Below are 5,800 nucleotides of genomic sequence, written 5' to 3'. Positions count from 1 at the left end.
GTTCAGCAGTGACCTAATTCTCTCCACAGGCAGCCTGAATGAGTAGGTGGAGTCTGTGTCAGTCCCTGGCCCAGCAGGCCTGGGCAGCTGCTATCTGATCCCAAGAAGGGGAGGAACATGGGCCCTGCCCTAGGCGTGACACAGCCTCCCTGCTGGAGCAGGGCCCACAGCACCTCGGGGCAGCTCAGGTTTGGCTAAGCTGTGGTGAGGGAACTTCCTTTCCCCCTCCCAGTCTGGGGTTTAACCCGATCCTAGGGTTGTTCTCTGACACACACTCACACACACACACACACACACACACATGCACCTCTCTCCTCCTCCCACAGCTTAGCATGAATCTTTGTTTCTTATTTTCTTGATTTGTCTTTGTTGATGTCTTTATTTGGGGGCTGGCTGAGCCAAAGGGTCACAAATCTGCCTTTGCCCACACCACTTGGCATTCTGGTTTTGGTGGTATGCGTAGCTTTGAGTTTTTCTATGCTGGTTTTATTTATATTAACCCCCTGGTTGGTGTACAAACTTGCTCAGTGCTTTATTGAACCAAGACCCTAGCAGATGACTCATCAGGGCCTTCAAGAAGCCCTGCCCATTTCCTGAGATTCAGAATCCAGACGTGGCTGGCCTTGGTTTAACTGCTTCCATGACATTTCCTTTTGAATATCTCCAAACCTTCAAGTGTAAAGATTTTGTCCACACAGACAGACACACATATACTCCTGCTGCAGATTGTCACGCTCACTGAGACACTTTCAACTCAGCTGTTTGTGGACAAGGCATTGTGCATCCATGGCCATCCAACCATCCATCCACTCTTTCGTTCGTCCATCTATCCATCCATGACAAGACAGCAGCAAGTTCTGACATGGTTCAGGCCCCAAGGTTCACAGCAGTGAGGGCTGGGCTTCCAGTGGGCTCAGGATACAGGCCTTAGCCCTCACCCAAGGGCCTCCGCAGATAATAACGTCCCTTTCTGAGGCAACAGAAGCCGGGGCCAAGTGGGTTATGAAAGTTTGAGTCTTTAACCCCAACTGGATGGGGGAACCTAAACCTTAGCCTGTGACTATCCTGAGATGGGCAAAAAAAAAAAAAAAAAGACAAATCAAGCATACAGATAACACTGAAACAGGAAAGAGTAAGAGCTCATGTCTATGCTGGAGGTGTTCATATGGAGGGACAGGAAAGAGGGAAAGAGAAAGGGGAACATGGCGTACACACTCAGGAGTGCTGTCGAGGGCCTGGGGTACAGTGCTGACTCCTAGGGCAGGGAGGAGTATGGCTGTGGCCCATCCTAGGGGGCTGTAGCTTTCTCTCAGCCTCATACATACAAACAAAGCCCCTAGAAAAAAGGGGGCTTTTCTGGATACAGGAAGACAAGGGGTTAACCCAAACAATAAAGAAAAAAAAAAACCCAAAAAGGCTCCTGCTAGACCCTCTATTGAGTAGAGTTCCCTGTGCTATACAGTAGGTCCTTGTTGTTTACCTATTTTACGTATAGTCGTGTGTATATGTTAATCCCAAACGCCTAATTTATCCCTCTCCCCATTTTCCCCGTTGGTAACCATTAGTTTGTTTTCTATGTGGGTCTACTTCTGTTTTGTATATAAGTTCTTTTGTATCTTTTTTATTATTATTATTCCACATATAAGCGATGTCATATGATACTTGTCTTTCTCTGTCTGGCTTACTTCACTTAGTATGACAATCTCTAGGTCCATCCATGTTGCTGCAAATGGCATTCTTTTTCATGGCTGAGTAGTATTCCATTGTGTATATGTGTGTGTGTGTGTGTGTGTGTGTGTATGTATGTATATACATACATATACCATGTCAGTCTTTTTAATATTAGCTATTCTGATACTTGTGTGGTGATATCTTACTGTGGTTTTAATGTTCATTTTCCAGAAGATTTATGATATTGAAAACCTTTTCATGTGCTTATTTGTCATTTGCATATTTTAAAAAATGGAGTTTTTGCCCATTAAAAAAAATTGGGTTGGGACTTTCATGGTGGTCGAGTGGTTAAGACTCTGCACTTCTACTTCAGGGGGTACGGGTTTAACACTTGGTTGGGGAATTAAGATCTCACATGCCATGGGGTGCAGCCAAAATAAATAAACAACTAAATAAAATAAAATAAAATTGGGTTGTCTTATTTTTGTATTTTAAATTTTCTTTATAGTTTCTGGGTATAGGTCTTTTGTCAGACACATGAATTACAAATAAGTTCTTTGCATTAGTTGTATTCATCAGACAGCTGTGGAGACAGGGTTAGGAGTTCATGAAGTTTTGGGGTAGAGAGGGAGTATAATGCCTGCAGAGGATAAAAGGAGGAGAGAGCATGATTAGGCACAGAAAGCCCATGTAAAGGGTGCTGATCTGATCCCTGTGATAAGGTAGGAAGGGAGGAGGGAGTGGGGTAGGGCAGAGGGGCTTCAGATTGGTGTGTAGATCTGGCAAAGTCTTGGCCAACATAAAAGGGGGCTCTGAAACAAAGGGCAAAGAGGTGTCCTGCATTAGGCACACATGGCCATGCTCAGGGGATGCCCTGAAAGAGTGTGGTCTTGGCTAGAAATCTGAGGGGCATCCTGTAGGTGCTTACAGACGGAGGCTGCAGCTATACTTCTTTGTCAAGACCCTGATGATCTTTCAAGGTCCTTTTGAGTTTGTGATTCTCCTTTTTCCAAAAGAGCTTTCCTTTTTTTTTTTTTTTTTTTTTAAATGAGCTGTAAATAATAATGACATCTCCTGTATATGTTTTGGTGTCACAGTGTGAACTTACTAAGTATTTAGGAAACTTATCTTGCAGTTCAATATCTCGTATAAATATGATGAGGTCAACCTTTAGGATTCACTCTGTTCTTTTCCTGTTCTTCTGCTTATCGATCATCCCTGTCTTTTCTTTCAAAGCCTCAAAAATTCTTTTTTATGTCCTTCTATTTCCCATGTCCTGCTAAGTTTCATCCTTTATCTCAGTCTTCCACGCTTTATTTGTGTCTTTTGCAAACTGCTATTTTGTAGTTGGTATAATAAACTCTTAAGAGGGCACAGACCTTTTCTCGATTCCTCTACAGTTTCTAGCATACTGGCTTTAATCATGAAGTCTGTAGCAACCAGCCAGCAGAACTCTGGATTTCTGTATGTCAAGGGAAGGGACTTTTCCTTGTCCCGTCTAAACTTTCATATGTTCTCTGAACATCCGTGGTATCCAGTGACTAAGTCTTTGGGCTCTGTCTTTTAATTGCTTATATCAGATTTTCTCTAAGACTGTAAAATATGTATTGGAATAATAAAATTGTTGTTATTGGTGAAAATGATAGGAGAGCATTAAAAATATGGCTTCTAAAGACAGGGCCTTAGAATAAAGGCAGTAGATAATAGGTAGATCTTGGGCAGTTTTGCCTCCTTTATTTTAAAGTATTGTGTCTATAGAAGGTCCTAGTTATAATACAGCTGTCAAAGCTAAGAGGAAAAGTATTAGTCCAATATGGAATGTTTCTAATGAAAGGATGAGGTGGCCATTTCAGACAGGAAGCCTGATTGATCTTTCTAATGGCCTACTGATGGACGACTGTGTCTAATAGCATTTAAGCATGTTCAAGTTTGTCTAATCTTAAAAACAAATCCTTCCTCAACCCAAGCTCTCCTCTAGCTATTGCTCTCTGCCTCTCTTTCTCTTTGCAGCTGAACTTCTCGGACGAGTCAGTGTCTCCACTTCTCCACCTCTCACTTTTCAACCCACTGCAATCTGGCTTCCAACTCCACTATTCCATTTGAAATGGGAGTGAGCGGGGGGTAGGGGGCAAGTTCCACAAGATTTTCACTGATGACTCTCAAATCTCTCTCTCCAGCCCGGGTCTTCTCTGCACATCAGACTCACGTATCCAACTGTCTACAGGATGTCACCGCTTAGATTTACCATATGGATTTCAATGCATTGCATCTGAATTTGTCTTTTTACTTTCAATGCTCTTCCTCCTCTTATGTTCTCTAGCTCCTCGATGCTCAAACTGTGGGGCAGGCACTTGTAGCATCAGCATCATTTGGGAGCTTGTTAGAAATGCAGAGTTCCTGGTCCCATCCCAGACCTATTGAATCGGAATCTGCACCCTCAGGTAACTCATAGGCACAGTCAAGTTTGAGAAGCATTGCAACTCATTGAATGGTCACCCCATCAGCTCATTCTCCGTGTTCTAAGTATTTCTCACATTTTCCAGTATTTTCTCCATTCCCACTGCCCCTTCCCTGGTTCAGGCTACCATCCTGCTTTACCTGGATGTTCCTAACTGGGACATCTTCCTAACTGGTTCCCCTGCCTCATGTCCGGTCTCTCTTCCAGTCCATTTCCCCCTACTCAGCTGGAACATGATTCCTAAAGCAAAATCTGACAGGGCCTTCCCTTGCTTAATTTTCTTCAATACTTTCTGATGGTTCTCAAGATAAATTCCTCATCAGCTTTCTGATCAGCTTTCTGGCCTCACTTCTTGCTACCTTTTACTCGCTATGTCCATTTTCAGGCCTTTGCCGCATAATTTTTCTTCTGCCTAGTAATGTAGCCTCTTCCTCTACCGAAGGTTACTTATATGTCAGGTCTTAACTTAGATGTAACTTTCATTTGGAAGCTTTCTCTGATCTCCCAAGTCTGAACGAGTTGTCCCTTTTATGTGTATTATAGTCTTTACCACCTTATATTATAAATACCTAATTGTCTTCACTCCCTGCTAGACTACAAGATCTTTGAGGCAGGAACTGTGTGTCCTAGTTAACTACTCTATCCTTATTGCCTAGTATAATCCTCAATAAATATTTATTAAATAAGTGAATGAATTTCATTAAAAATTCTTTGAACACTGTATTCTAAGCAATTCCATGTTCCAGTTATAATTATGTAGTAATAAACTGTCTATAAATCCAGATTAAATTAAGTAAGAATTTACTAACATTAGGATGTTATAGGGGAAGGTAAGGTACTCGAGGCAAGACACAGAAAGTTATAATAAAAAATCACATTTCATGGATTTTAAAAAACTTTTCCTTTCAATTTTGTAACTATGTTTTCAGAAGTTATTTACTCCAAGGTATAAATATTTAATTGATCTTAGCATGTACAGTGAATCTTATGCTTCTTGGTCTTTCCCACTGTCCATCCCGCCCTCCCTTTTTAAAATAAATTTATTTATTCATTTATTTATTTTTGGCTGCATTGGGTCTCTGTTGCTGCGTGCAGGCTTTCTCTAGTCGCGGCGAGCGGGGGCTACTCTTTGTTGAGGTACGCGGACTTCTTGTTGCGGTGGCTTCTCTTGTTGTGGAGCACAGGCTCGAGGCATGCAGGCTCAGTAGTTGTGGTGCCTGGGCTTAGTTGCTCCACGGCGTGTGGGATCTTCCCGGGCCAGGGCTCGAACCCGTGTCCCCTGCATTGGCAGGCGGATTCTTAACCACTGCGCCACCAGGGAAGTCCTCCATCCCCTTTGATGTTAGTGGAAAGACTGCATTTGGAATGAGAGTTGGAGACTGCTCCCCATTGGAAATGTGGTAGACATTGCTAGTACTCACCATTACCTGGTCCTTCTTCTGTTTCCGGTTACCCACAGTACTAGGTTTTCTAACCTGTTGGTGCATAGGTGGGTCCGAACATGGCTTATTCTGGCCAGTGGCTAGTCAGTGGCACTGATACCCTTCACTCCCTAGCTTAGTCCCTTAAAACTCCTGCTTGAACTCCAGCTCTCTCTTTCCACTTCCCAGCAATCATAGTGGCCATGAATTGGGACGGTAGGGCCTCAAGACATAGTCAGCCTGGATTTCT

Source organism: Lipotes vexillifer, unplaced genomic scaffold (assembly GCF_000442215.2).
Source record: "Lipotes vexillifer unplaced genomic scaffold, Lipotes_vexillifer_v1.1 scaffold548, whole genome shotgun sequence".
Taxonomy (NCBI): Eukaryota; Metazoa; Chordata; class Mammalia; order Artiodactyla; family Lipotidae; genus Lipotes; species Lipotes vexillifer.
The sequence above is the reverse complement of the archived record's forward strand: the minus strand, read 5'-3'. Positions refer to the sequence as shown.